General features: G+C 39.9%; 1 pseudogene; it reads right to left on the reverse strand.

The window, feature by feature from the left end:
• Positions 1-2,958: 2,958 nt before the first annotated feature.
• On the reverse strand, positions 2,959-15,159 carry LOC140627219 (BCL2/adenovirus E1B 19 kDa protein-interacting protein 3-like pseudogene; annotated as a pseudogene).
• Positions 15,160-15,207: the final 48 nt, after the last annotated feature.

A 15,207-nucleotide genomic window follows, 5' to 3' on the forward strand; every position in this document is an offset into this window, starting at 1 on the left:
AGTATATTAAAAAATATATATTTCTTTGGGCACCTGGGTGGCTCAGTGTCTGCCTTTGGTTCAGGTCATGATCCCAGGGTCCTGGGATCAAGTCCCACATCAGGCTCCATGTGGGGTTGAGGATCTCCTGTGGGGAGCCTGATTCTCCCTCTGCCTATCTCTGTGTCTCATGAATAAATAAATATTTTTTTAAAAAATTTCTTGTATTGCTGGTTTACAGGCAACAAAGTGTTTTAAGGTTTTGTTGAATACTGAAGCATTTGATCATTATTTTGAAGGGTGTTTACACAGAATATCTAATTCTAGTTTGACAGTGCGTATTTTTAGTACTTAATTATCTTTCCATTGTTTACTCTGGCTGGCACTGTTTCTGATAAGTAATCTACATGTGGTGATTTTTATCTTTGTTTTCCTTTACATTTTGTGTCATATTTCTCCAGCTTCTTTCAAGATTTTCTCTTTATTACTACTTTTCAGATATTTTGTCATTACATGCTTTGGTGTGGTCTTTTTTAAAGATTTTATTTATTTATTCATGAGGGACACTGAGAGAGGCAGAGACATAGGCAGAGGGAGAAGCAGGCTCCAATGCAGGGAGCCTGATGTGGGACTCCATCCCAGGACTCTGGGATCATGCCCTGAGCCAAAGGCAGACGCTCAACTGCTGAGCCACCCAGGCATCTCAGGTGTGGTCTTATTTTTATTTGTGTTTTCCTATGTAGTTTCAGAGGACTTCTTGAATCTTTGAATTCTTCATTTTCCTCAAATTTGAAAAGTTTCCACCATTAGTCTCTTCAAATATATTTTCTGTTCCCTAATTACAGATATATTAGAAACCTTGATATTGTTCCCTTGAAGCTCTTGATTTTTTTCTATTGCTATGCTGCTGACACAATGATTTTTTCTTCTGTGGTGTGTAATATGCTGTTAATCTGAATGAACAAAAATTTTATTCAGAAACTATATTTTTTAACCTCTAAAAGCTTCACTTGATATCTTTTATATCTGCCATTTCACTCCTCATTATACTAATATTTCCTTTAAATCCTTGGACATATTTATAATAGCTGTTTCTATTGACTATTTTTTCTCAATTATTGGTCATATTTTCCTACCACTTGTGTATTGCTACTAATTTTTTATTAGATACTGGACATTGTACATTTTATGTGTTGACTAACAGAATTGTTTTGTTCATTTAAAAGGTGCTAAAAAATAAAATAAAATAAAATAAAATAAAATAAAATAAAATAAACGGTGCTGGATTTCACTCTGGTAGGCAGATCACCTTAATTGTAGGTTTTACTTTATTATATTATTACTAATATAGATACAATTTGTATAATATACTTTCAACATTCCTTAAATTTACCTTTTCTCTGTTCTTACATTCAATATGAATCTTACATAACCATCTTATAGGTTTGCTTTTACTTAGAATAGCGAGGGACAGAGTGGAGATTTATGTACCAGTACTGACAAGTTCCAACACCTGGACTCTTGGAACCTGAGCTAAATTGTTTCCCTAATACTGCAAATCCTCTCTCATCTCAGTCTCTGTGTTCTTCTTGGCTGATCCCATGCACTTCCACAGTTGTCGCTACAATCTTAACGATGAGGACAACCAATTCTACATCTCTAGCCCAGTATGCTCTTTGGACCTGTGGATGTTTACCTAGTTCCCCTGAATGTCCCAAGGGTACCTCAATGTAAACATGTCCAAACTGTTCCACCGTTAATCAAAATTAACACTGCTTCTCTGCCCCAGGCTTCCTGCTCAATGATGTTCAAGCCCCAGTGCTGGCTCAGTCACAGGTGACCCTTTACTTTCTACTTTTTAAATTTCTCCAATAGATATTCAAGTTTGACTTAAGAGAAAAATCCAGTTATTGTTTTAAAAACAAGTTAGGAGGGATCCCTGGGTGGCGCAGCGGTTTGGCGCCTGCCTTTGGCCCAGGGCGTGATCCTGGAGACCCAGGATCGAATCCCACATCAGGCTCCCAGTGCATGGAGCCTGCTTCTCCCTCTGCCTGTGTCTCTGTCTCTCTCTCTCTCTCCCTCTCTCTGTGTGACTGTCATAAATAATTAAAAAAAAAACAAGTTAGGAGATATTCTTTCCACATAATTCCTATTCATTTTGAAAGTGTGTATGGATCGAAAACATTGAAGGGATGTACCTGCCTTTTTTCTCTCTCATAAAATACACATCCATACAACAAATATCTTTCTTCTATCTTTTAGCTTTTCTTTGTATTTTTACTTCTTCATAGTTTCTCTTCCCTCCTAATTTCGTCTTTCTCATAAAAGATGGATTTACTAAACTGATCTCTCTAGTCCTTAATATCAGAGACTGCATTTTTTTCCTTTGTACCTTTCCTTGTTGGTTTCCAACATCAATTGCCTGAATATCTCCATTATGCCCAGTTTTATTCAATGTAAGAGAAAATAGTTACTTTTAGAGAAAACAATAGGATTAGGATTTGCCACCAAAATCGTTAGAAAATAACATAATTTTTAAATTATATTTCAGAAGATAGGTTAACTGCCTCCAGTTGTTCCAATCATCATTTTAATGGATTTATTATTTGTTTTATTAAGAGGCTGAGAGCACTGATTCTGGAGCCAAACCATTTTGGCTATCTCCAGGTTTTACAAATTACTAGCTATAAAATCTCAGGTAATTTGCTTCACCTCCATGTGCCTTCATTCCCTCCTATATAAAGTGGGGACATTGATGGTATAGCCTTCACAGGTTTCTTTTGGGGAATAAACTTATTAGCACCAATAGCTTAGAACACTGTCTGGAATATGGTGCACACTAAAAGTATGAGTACTGTTACTATTATCATTATTTTCTGCATACTCCAAAATAACATGAGGACATATATATTCAGAATTCTCTTAAGGCAGTAAGATGGAAGTGTATAAAATATTAAAATAACAAACCTGACATCGAAGTAACATAAATATCATTTTATTATTTGTTGTTGTTTAAAAATTTTTTTATTGCCAGGATATTTTTTTCTTCTGTCTTATTTTGTTTGTTTTCTTTTCTTTTCTAAAAAATTCTTTTTATTGGAGTTCAATTCGCCAACATATAGCATAACACCCAGCGCTCATCCCATCAAGTGCCCCCCTCAGTGCCCGTCACCCAGTCACCCCAACCACCTGCCCACCTCCCAAACACCACCCCTTTTTCTATCCCGGAGTTAGGAGTCTCTCATGTTCTGTCACCCTTTCTGATATTTCCCACTCAATTTCTCTCCTTTCCCCTTTCCTCCCTTTTACTATGTTTTATATTCCCCAAATGAATGAGACCATATAATGTTTCTCCTTCTCAGATTGACTTATTTCACTCAGCATAATACCCCTCCAGGTCAATTCCACATCGAAGCAAATGGTGGGCATTTGTCATTTCTAATGGCTGAGTAATATTCCATTGTATACATAGACCACATCTTCTTCACCCATTCATCTTTTGATGGACACCGAGGCTCCTTCCACAGGTTGGCTATTGTGGACGTTGCTGCTATAAACATTGGGGTGCAGGTGTCCTGGCGTTTCATTGCATCTGTATCTTTGGGGTAAATCCCCAGCAGTGCAATTGCTGGGTCGGAGGGTAGACCTATTTATAACTCTTTGAGGAACCTCCACACAGTTTTCCAGAGTGGCTGTACCAGTTCACATTCTCACCAACAGTGCAAGAGGGTGCCCCTTTCTCCACATCCTCTCCAACGTTGTTTGTTTCCTGCCTTGTTCATTTTCCCCATTCTCACTGGTGTGAGGTGGTGTCTCATTGCAGTTTTGATTTGTATTCCCCTGATGGCCAGTAATGCGGAGCATTTTCTCATGTGCTTGTTGGCTATGTCTATGTCTTCCTCTGTGGATTTCTGTTCATGTTTTTGCCCATTTCATGATTGGATTGTTTGTTTCTTTGCTGTTGAGTTGAATAAGTTCTTTATAGATCTTGGATACTAGCCCTTTATCTGATAGGTCATTTGCAAATATCTTCTCCCATTCTGTAGGTAGTCTTTTAGTTTTGTGAATTGTTTATTTTGCTGTGAAGAAGCTTCTTATCTTGATGAAGTCTCAATAGTTCTTTTTTGCTTTTGTTTCTTTTGCCTTCATGGATGTATCTTACAAGAAGTCACTGTGGCCAAGTTCAAAAAGGCTGTTGCCTGTGTTTTCCTCTAGGATTTTGATGGAATCTTGTCTCACATTTAGATCTTTCATCCATTTTGAGTTTATCTTTGTGTATGGTGTAAGAGAACGGTCTACTTTCATTCTTCTGCATGTGGCTATCCAATTTTCCCAGCACCATTTACTGAAGAGACTGCCTTTTTTCCAGTGGATAGTCTTTCCTCCTTTGTCGAATATTAGTTGACCATAAAGTTGAGGGTCCACTTCTGCATTCTCTATTCTGTTCTATTGATCGAGGGGTCTGTTTTTGTGCCAGTACCACACTGTCTTGATGACCACAGCTTTGTAGTACAATCTGAAATCTGGCATTGTGATGCCCCCAGCTATGGTTTTCTTTTTTAATATTTCCCTGGCTATTCTGTGTCTTTGCTGATTCCACACGAATCTTAAGATGATTTGTTCCAACTCTCTGAAGAAACTCCATGGTTTTTTGATAGGGATTGCATTAAATGTGTAAATTGCCCTGGGTAGCTTTGACATTTTCACAATATTAATTCTTCCAATCCATGAGTATGGAATATTTTTCCATCTCTTTGTGTCTTCCTCAATTTCTTTCAGAAGTGTTCTGTAGTTTTTAGGGACTAGATCCTTTACCTCTTTGGTTAAGTTTATTCCTATGTATCTGATGCTTTTGGGTTCAATTGTAAATGGGATTGGCTCCTTAATTTCTCTTTCTTCAGTCCCATTGTTAGTGTATAAACATGCCACTGAGTTCTGGGCATTGTTTTGTATCCTGCCACACTGCCAAATTGCTGTATGAGTTCTAGCAATCTTGGGGTGGAATCTTTTGGGTTGTCTATGTACAGTATCATGTCATCTGTGAAGAGGGAGAGTTTGACTTCTTCTTTGCCAATTTGAATGCCTTTTATTTCTTTTTCTTGCCTGATTGCTGAGACTAGGCCTTCTAGTACTATGTTGAATAGCAGTGGTGAGAGTGGACATCCCTGTCTTGTTCCTATTCTTAGGGAAAAGGCTCCCAGTGTTTCCTCATTGAGAATGATATTTGCTGTGGGCTTCTCGTAGATGGCTTTTAAGATGTTGAGGAATATTCCCTTTATCCCTACACTCTGAACAGTTTTTATCAGGAATAGATGCTGTATTTTGTCTAATGCTTTCTCTGGATCTATTGACAGTATTTTATGGTTCTTGTTTTTTCCCCTGCTGAAATGATGAATCACATTGATTTCTTTACGAGTGTAGAACCAGCCTTGCATCCAGGGGATAAATCCCACTTGGTCATGATGAATAAACTTCTTAATGTATTGTTGGATCCTATTGGCTAGTATCTTGTTGAGAATTTTTGCATCCATGTTCATCAGGGATATTGGTCTATAATTCTTCTTTTTGGTGGGGTCTTTGGTTTTGGAATTAAGGTGATGCTGGCCTCATAGAACGAGTTTGGAAGTATTCCATCTCTTTCTATCCTTCTGAACAGCTTTAGTAGAATAGGTATGGTTTCTTCTTTAAATGTTTGATAGAAAAAAAAAATGTTTGATAGAATTCCCCTGGGAAGCCGTCTGTCCCTGGCGTTTTGTGTCTTGGGAGGTTTTTGATGACTGCTTCAATTACTCCCTGGTTATTGTCCTGTTCAGGTTTTCTCTTTCTTCCTGTTCCAGTTTTGGTAGTTTGTGATTTTCCAGAAATGTGTCCGTTTCATCTAGATTGCCTAATTTATTGGCGTAAGCTACTTATAATAAGTATATAAGATCGTTTATATTTCCTTGGTATTGGTGTTGATCTCTCCTTACTCATTCATGATTTTTATTGATTTGAGTCTTTTCTCTCTTCTTTTTGATAAGACTGGCTAATGGTTTTTCTATCTTATTAATTCTTTCAAAGAACCAACTCCTAGTTTTGTTGATCTGTTCCACAGTTCTTCTGGTCTCGATTTCATTGACTTCTGCTAGAATCTTTTTTAACTCTCTTCTTCTGCTGGGTGTAGGATATATTTGCTGTTTTTCTCCAGCTCCATTAGGTACAAGGTTAGCTTTTGTATTTGAGTTCTTTCCAGTTTTTGGATGGATGTTTGCATTGCGATGTATTTCCCCCTAAGGACTGCTTTTGCTGCATCCCAAAGATTTTGAACGGTGTACTTCAATCTCATTAGTTTCCATGAATCTTTTTAATTCTTTCCTAATTTCCTGGTTGACCCTTTCATCTTTTAGCAGGATGGTCCTTAACCTCCACATGCTTGAAATCCTTCCAAACTTCTTCTTGTGATTTAGTTCTAATTTAAAAGCATTATGGTCTGAAAATATTCAGGGGACGATCCCAATCTTTTGGTATCAGTTCAGACCTGATTTATGACCCAGTATGTGGTCTATTCTGGAAAAAGTTCCATGTGCACTTGAGAAGAATGTGTATTCAGTTGCATTTGGGTGTAAAGTTCTGTAAATATCTGTGAAATCCATCTGGTCCAGTGTATCATTTAAAGCTCATGTTTCATTGGAGATGTTGTGCTTAGAATACCTGTCGATTGTATCAAGTGGTACATTCAAGTCACCAAGTATATATGTATTATTATCTAAGTATGTCTTAACTTTGGTTATTAATTGATTGATATACTTGGCTGCTCCCACATTCGGGTCATAAATATTGATGATTGTTAAGTCCTCTTGTTGGATAGATCCTTTAAGTATGATACAGTGTCCCTCTTCATCTCTTACTACAGTCTTTGGGATAGACTTTAATTTATCTGATGAGGATTGCTACCCCTGCTTTCTATTGAGGACCATTTGAATGTCAAATGCTTCTTCCTTTTTCATTTTCAGGTTGGAGGTGTCCTGAGATCTAAAATGAGTCTTTTAGACAGTAAATAGATGGGTCCTGCTTTTTAAATCCAGTCTGAAACCGTGCATCTTTTGATGGGATCATGAAGTCCATTCGTGTTCGGAGTTACTATTGAAATATATGAATTTAGTGTCATCATAATACCTATTCAGTCCGTTTTTGTGGATTATTTCTTTGGGCTTCCTCTTTCTTTTACAGGACCCCCCTTATTATTTCTTGCTGAGCTGGTTTGGTGGTCACATATTCTTTCACTTCCTGCCTATCTTGGTAGCTCTTTATCTCTCCTTCTATTCTGAATGACAGCCTTGCTGGATAAAGTATTCTTGGCTGCATGTTCTTCTCATTGAAGCCCCTGAATATATCCTGCCAGCCCTTTCTGGCCTCCCAGGTCTCTGTGGAGAGTTCTGGTGTTATCCTAATGCTTCTCCCTATAAAAGAGATTTCTTGTCTCTTGCTGCTTTAGGGATCTTCTCTTTAAGTTTGGAATTTGCAAGTTTCACTATTAAATGTCGAGGTGTGGAGCGGTTTTTATTGATTTTAGGGGGGGATCTCTTTATCTCCTGGATCTGAATGCCTGTTTCCCTTCCCAAGTTAGGGAAGCTCTCAGCTATGATTTGTTCAAATACATATTCTGGACCTCTGTCCCTTTCTGCGCCCTTGGGAACCCCAATTAAACGTAGATTTTTCCTTCTGAGGCTGTCATTTATTTCCCTTAATATATCCTCATGATCTTTTAATTGTTTTTCTCTTTTTTTTTCAGTTTCCCTCTTTGTCATCAACTTGTCTCCTATGTCATTCACTTGTTCTTTTACCTCATTAACCCTCGTCGTTAGGACCTCCAGTTTGGATTGCATCTCATTTAATTGATTTTTAATTTGGCCTGATTAGATCTAAATTCTGCAGTCATGAAATCCCTTGAATCCTTTATGCTTTTTTCCAGAGCCACCAGTAGCTTTACAATTGTGCTTCTGAATTGACTTTCTGACATTGAATTGTAATCCAAATTTTCTAACTCTGTGGGAGAGAGGACTGTTTCTGATTCTTTCTTTTGAGGTGATTTTTTTCCTTCTAGTCTTTTTACTCATTGCAGAGTGGCCAAAAACAAGTTGCACTGGAAAAAAGGAGAAAAAGAGAGAAAAAAGGAAGAAGAAAAAGAAAAAATGTGGGGGGAAACAGAAAACAAAAACAAGGGCGAGTATCCTCTGATTTTATATACTGTATATCCCTCCACTTCCCCTGGAACTTTTTCAGTGTTGCTTGGTCAATAACTTGCTTTTCCCCTGTCCTTCTAGCTGGCCTTCTGGGGGAGGGGCCTACTGTGCTGATTCTCAGGTGTGTGCACCTGGGGGAGCTGCCCAGCCCCATGCCAGCTGTACAGCTCAGTGCGAGTTGTTTATCCTGTGAGGCCCCTGCTCAGTCCCAGGTACAAGGTGACACCAGGAGGAACAACAACAGTGGCGGCGGCCAGCTCTCCAGCTCTAGAGTCAGCTCCCGCAGTAACTACCGCAGTTCTCAGTCCGCAGGGGCCTGGATGCACTGGAGGGTGGGGTCACCTATCTGCACAGCTTGGAGCCGCATGGCAGCAGGAGTGTCCTCACTGTCCTGGGCTCTCCCAGCCTCCGCCTGTCCTGGGTGGAGCGCTGGATCTCAGGCTGCATCCCCCAGTGCCCTGGGCTGCGGGGCCTGCGCCACTGGAATTGTGCTCCTGGGGCTGCGCAGCCCCCTCCTTGTGGAGCCGCCGCCTGAGCCGCCACCCGAGCTGCTCCTGGGGCCCCACAGCGCACACGCTGCAGCCCTTTAGGGAGCTCAGCCGAGGTGTTTGGTGCGCTCTCCCCCGGGGAGCAGGTCCTCTGTTAGTGCCCCTGGGAACCTGAGGGCATCCCTGCCCCTCCTGGAATCCTGCTCGAACTCCCTGTGAGGGCCTTTCCATCTGGGAAGATTGGTAAAGCTCCTGCTTCTCCAGGACTGGGCTTTCTTGTCCTGGGGGCACTTGCCGAGGGGCCTTAGCCCAGCTCCTCGCGGGGGGCCCCTCCCACTTGGATGCTTTTTTATTTATTATTTTTCCCCATCTTCCTACCTTGATAGAAGCGCAAACTCTTCTCACTGTAGCATTCCAGCTGTTCTCTCTTTAAATCTCAGGCCGAATTCGTAGGTTTTCAGGATGACTTGAAAGTTATCTAGGTAAGTTGGTGGGGACAGGTGACTTGGGGACCCTACTCTTCTGCCATCTTGTCCCGCCCCTCTGTTTTCTTTTTAAACAACTATAAATTCAGGCTTAGGGAAGCTTGCTTTGTCTTGGAAAAAAAAAACAGTAACAAGAAAGCTGTTCTATCATTTGTTAACCTGATCTCATTTTAAGAGAGAAATGGTAGTCATCTTGCAAGAGTAAAATTTATACCATGAACGATGCAGGTCTAAGTCTGGTGGCAATAAAAGGAGACAATAGCATTGTTGACAAAATTATAATCTGCTGGTGGCATTTGCGGAAAAGAAGCCCTTGCAAATTTCTAAAGAACAGTAAACTCTGTTAGGAAATTCTAAAGTGTCTTACAGGCCAAAAAGGGAATGAGGTTAGTAAAATGCCTCAACAGAGTTTGAATAAAATACTGGATTAGAGAGTTACTGGAACTTGATTATGTAAAAATAGGGTGGTAGGTTGGGTCATGCTTACAATGTTCTTAAGTTCAAATAAACTACTGTGACAATACACCACTTCACAGGTCACACGCTTTTCCAGGGCTGTTCTTTCCTTTCCTTCAGTAGGTGCTGGCAGAAGGTGTGCTCAGTCGCTTTCCAATATAGATGCCTAGCCCCAAAGCCAAAACATGAGAGAGGAAGAGAGACGGAATGAACACCTTAAGGAATTCTGTGGAAAAAATATCCCCTTTCTTCATGGCTCCACTTTTCCTCATGCTTAAAGAGACAGAGTGTTTGGGGTGTCTGAAGTGGAATTCCTTAGGTGGAATGTTTTCATGTCTCCTGGACCAGTCGGACACCCAGTCTACACTTTTCTTCAAAGCATCAACTTCTTTCTCTCCTTCTGCAGCTGCTTCTTCTGAGAGCTATGGTCCCTGCTAGTGTGCATCTCCACATCAAACATAATCTGCCCATCTTCTTGAGGGGAAGGGCTGTCACAGTGAGAACTGGCTCTTGAGCTACTCTGTCCTGATTCATACTGTGCATCCAAAAGAATCTTCTCCATGTCTCCATTGTGGATAGAGGATGAAGAAGGTACATGTTCTAGCCCCCCATTTTTCCCATTGCCATAATCATTTCCATTGCTGATGTTCATGGGTAGCTCCACCCAGGAACTGTTGAGCCCAGCTGGCGGGGGGCAAAGGCTGTTCACCTTCCTCGCAGTTGTTGTTGTTGTGCGGGGGCAGCGGCTGCTCTACTAAATGAGACAACATTGTCAGGCTACTGAAGGAGCTGCAGCCGCCGCAGGACCGTCTCTGGTTCTCGGGCAGCAACACCTAAAAATCATTTTCAATCACACAACCATTCCCAAATGCCATCAGTGATAAATTCCTTTGTATTTTCTATTTGTATATGCACATTCCCATATATATTTATACACTTTACTTTCTTGATTATCATTGCTTGATCAACATTTAACATACCCCATTGATTGAAATGCTTTTTTGAGATAAGAATAAAATCCATTACATAAAATCTACACATCTATTTCATGATGTATCCCACTGTGAGTAATGTTGAAAGCTTTTTAAAAATAGAGCTTAATATAGAATCAGACAATTTAGGTCACATTACATACACATTGCTAGGATCTCTGACATTTTGGTGTATTCCCTTGTAGTCTTTTTCTAGCCATGTTTGTATCAATATAATTTTATTTCTATTCTACTACTGGTGGTTCTTCAGTCTTATTGTGCTTTAGAATCCATCAGTGGAGCACGATAATAAGGTATGTTTGGGGGCCCAGTTGAAAGTGTGTTTGACTGTGGAAGGAGGCTCGGTGTCCATCGAAAGATGAATGGATAAAGAAGATGTGGTCTATATATAAAATGGAATATTCCTCAGCCATTAGAAACGACAAATACCCACCATTTGCTTCAACATGGATGGAACTAGATGGTATTATGCTGAGTGAAATAAGTCAATCGGAGAAGGACAAACATTGTATGGTCTCATTCATTTGGGGAATATAAAAAATAGTGAAAGGGAATAAAGGGGAAGGGAGAGAAAATGGTAGGAAATATCAGTGAGGGAGACAGAACATGAGAGACACCTAACTCTGGGAAACGAACAAGGGGTGTTGGAAAGGGAGGTGGGTGGGGGGTTGGGGTGACTGGGTGATGGTCACTGAGGGGGGACTTGACAGGATGAGCACTGGGTGTTATGCTATATGTTGGAAAATTGAACTCCAATAAAAAATTTTTTAAGAAAAAGAGTGTTTGATTCATGGAATCTGGGGAAGGGGTGCCTATGTCTGTCTGCATTGTTAGCAAAAGAGACAGGAGATCCTGAAACAATATGTCTGTGTGGCATGCTTCAGAAATCACGAGTACATTCTGACAAGGAATCCCCCTAGACCAAAACTTCAGTCAGACTCCTCTGAACCTTCTTTCTACTAGGCCTTCTCCTTGGTCCTGGTCTTGGCCTGCAAAGCTGTTTTAACAAGTAATTCTGGTTAGCCAAGTGATCTAGAATCTCCTCAACATTAATATCAAATTAAGCTTGATATCTAATCAAGTTCCTCTTTCCCCCCGATACCTAATCAAACTCTTCTTCATAATTTTCCATTCTCTTTCTCATCCTTCCCATTGGCCATAAATTCCCAGCTGTCCTTGTATTTGGTACTGAGTTGAATCTCTCCTCTCTATGCAATAGTCTTGATCCCTATTGCAATAATCTTAAGTCCTCCTTGCTGTTTTTTAACAATTATCTGATGCAAATTTTCTTTTACAATATGATGCAAAATTTTTGTTCATGTTTTAAATTGCTGTGTCATCCTGCCCTTACTACACTCCTTGAGAAATGCAAGTCTTTGCCTCCAGAGAAATGAAGTGAATGAAGAGAATGAAGTTCTTTAGTCAAGGGTAGAACTGAGTTAGGGGAATGAGGATCTCCAGAGTCATAATGGCCACATTAAACATCTATTCAAGACATACCAGGATTTCTACTCCTGACTAAGATAGAGTAACAGAGACTAGAACTACCTTCCAATCTGAAACAAGTAAAAAACTGGATAAAATCTATGAAACAACTATTCTCAAAACAGTGGACATTGGGCAACAAGATCTGTGATCCCTGAGATACTGAGAACATATGAGGTTATTCTTATGATTGTCCAAGCCTACTTCCTGAAGAAAGTTTTCAGGCCACAGTGCAAGGAGTGAAAGTCCAGGGAGACCCCAGTGGTATTCCATAGATTAAGATATGAAGTTAGGAACTAGGGAGGCCAAGGCTATTAGAATTTGCAGGGCAGAGTTATCAAAAACAAAAGATCTCACAAACAAAGAATTTTCATGATCTCCTTAGTGTCCTCTTTGAACAATTATCTAAGTAGTCTATGGCCATACAACCCTATACACATCCAATTTCATCTGAATAATTATCTGAGTACTAGTCATTAAATGCCTGTAAGAAAACTATCACACACCAAGAAGAGAACCACTCTAAAAGGATTAAAAGGAACAATTTAAGGACACATATGTTTAGTAATAATGTATGTTCCTAATAGCCAGACTTGAAGACCTCGTAATTCATGGGACATCAGAGTACTCAGAAGGATTTTTTTCTCATTAGTGGAGTACAATTAACCCTAAACTGCACACTATTCTGATCCAGCCTTACAAAGTTTAAAATCGGGAACCTAAAATATCAAACTGTTTACATGTAATTTAACTGTGTCTCAGAATAAAAACCAATATATTTACAGGGACCCCAAAATATCTAGCACTCAAAAGTTAAAATTAACAATGTCTGGCATCCAAAAATTCCCAGGCATGCAAAGAAGCAGGAAAATCTAAACCACCATGAGGAGAAAAACCAATCAAAACTGACCAAGAACATCCATATGCAGAAGAATGAAACTAGACCATTCTCTTACACCATACACAGAGATAAACTCAAACTGGATGAAAGATCTAAATGTGAGACAAGATTCCATCAAAATCCTAGAGGAGAACACAGGCAATACCCTTTTTGAACTTGGCCACAGCAACTTCTTGCAAGATACATCCATGAAGGCAAGAGAAACAAAAGCAAAAATAAAGTATTGGGACTTCATCAAGATAAAAAGTTTCTGCACAACAGAAGAAACAGTCAACAAAACTAAAAGACAACCTACAGAATGGGAGAAGATGTTTGCAAATGATGTATCAGATAAAGGGCTAGTATCCAAGATCTATAAAGAACTTATTCAACTCAACAGCAAAGAAACAAACAATCCATTCATGAAATGGGCAAAAGACATGAACAGAAATGCCACAGAGGAAGACACAGACATGGCCAACAAGCACATGAGAAAATGTTCCGCATCACTTGCCATCAGGGAAATACAAATCAAAACCACAATGAGATACCACCTCACTCCAGTGAGAATGGGGAAAAATAACAAGACAGAAATCAACAAATGTTGGAGAGGATGTGGAGAAAGGGGCACCCTCTTGCACTGTTGGTGGGAATGTGAACTGGTGCAGCCCCCCTGGAAAACTGTGTGGAGGTTCCTCAAAGAGTTCAAAATAGAACTGCCCTATGATCAAGCAGTTGCACTGCTAGGGATTTACCCCAAAGATACAGATGCAGTGAAACGCCAGGACACCTGCAGCCCGATGTTTCTAGCAGCAATGTCCACAATAGGCAACCTGTGGAAGGAGCCTCGGTGTCCATCAAAAGATGAGTGGATAAAGAGGATGTGGTCTATATATACAATGGAATATTACTCAGCCATTAGAAACGACAAATACCCACCATTTGCTTCAACGTGGATGGACCTGGAAGGTATTATGCTGAGTGAAATAAGTCAATCGGAAAAGGACAAACATTATATGGTCTCATTCATTTGGAGAATATAAAAACTGGTGAAAGGTAATAAAGGGGAAAGGAGAAAAAATGAGTGAAAATATCAGTGAGGGTGACAAAACATGAGAGAACCTAACTGGAAATGAACATGGGGTAGTGAAAGGGGAGGTGGGCGGGGGGTTGGGGTGACTGAGTGATGAGCACTGAGGGGGGCACATGGTGGGATGAGCACTGGGTGTTATGCTATATGTTGGCAAATTGGGCTCCAATAAAAAAAATTAAAAAACAAAAACAAAAAAACTGACCAAGATATGAAAAATATGGTAAAATTAGACAAGGATATTAAAAAAGATATTATAACTGAACTGTATATGTTCAAGAAGCTGCAGGGTGCCTAGGTGGCTCAGCTGATTAAGTGTCTTTTGCTCAGGTCATGATCTCAAGGTCCTGGGATCAAGCCCCAACTCAGGTTCCCTGCTCAGTGGGTAATCTGCTTTTCCCTCTCCCTCTGCCCCTCCACTCATGCTCTCTCTCTCTCAAATAAACAAATAAATAAAATCTTTTTTTAAAAGCTTGAGGAAAGACTGAACATGTTTAGTAGACATATGGAATATAAAAATATATGCTAGACCCACAATGAACATACAGAGATTAAAAACTATAATGTCCGAAATGAAAAACATATTAGACAGTGTTAATGGCATATGAGACATTGCAGAAAAAAAGATTAGTGAACATCAAGTCATGGCAATAGAAGTAATTCAAAATGAAATATTGAAAGAATAAAAGACTGAAAAAATGAACAGAGCATTACCAAGTTATTGGACAACAACATTAATGATTTCTTAAATGGAAATGGTCTAACCCCTCTAATCACATGCAAGAGATCACAATGGATAAAAAGCAAGATTCAGGCCCTAATATCTGAATATTATGGATAAGAGAGGGCTGCTTACACACACACAAAACCACAAACACACACTGGAATAAAAAAGGCCTTTTTGTTAAAAATATAGAACATACCGGGGATCCCTGGGTGGCTCAGCGGTTTAGCGCCTGCCTTTGGCCCAGGGCGCGATCCTGGAGTCCCGGGATTGAGTCCCGCGTCGGGCTCCTGGCATGGAGCCTGCTTCTCCCTCCTCCTGTGTCTCTGCCTCCCTCTCTCTCTCTCTCTCTCTCTCTCTGTCTAAAATAAATAAATAAATAAATAAATAAATAAATAAATAAATA

Source organism: Canis lupus, chromosome X, assembly GCF_048164855.1.
Source record: "Canis lupus baileyi chromosome X, mCanLup2.hap1, whole genome shotgun sequence".
Lineage (NCBI taxonomy): Eukaryota > Metazoa > Chordata > Mammalia > Carnivora > Canidae > Canis > Canis lupus.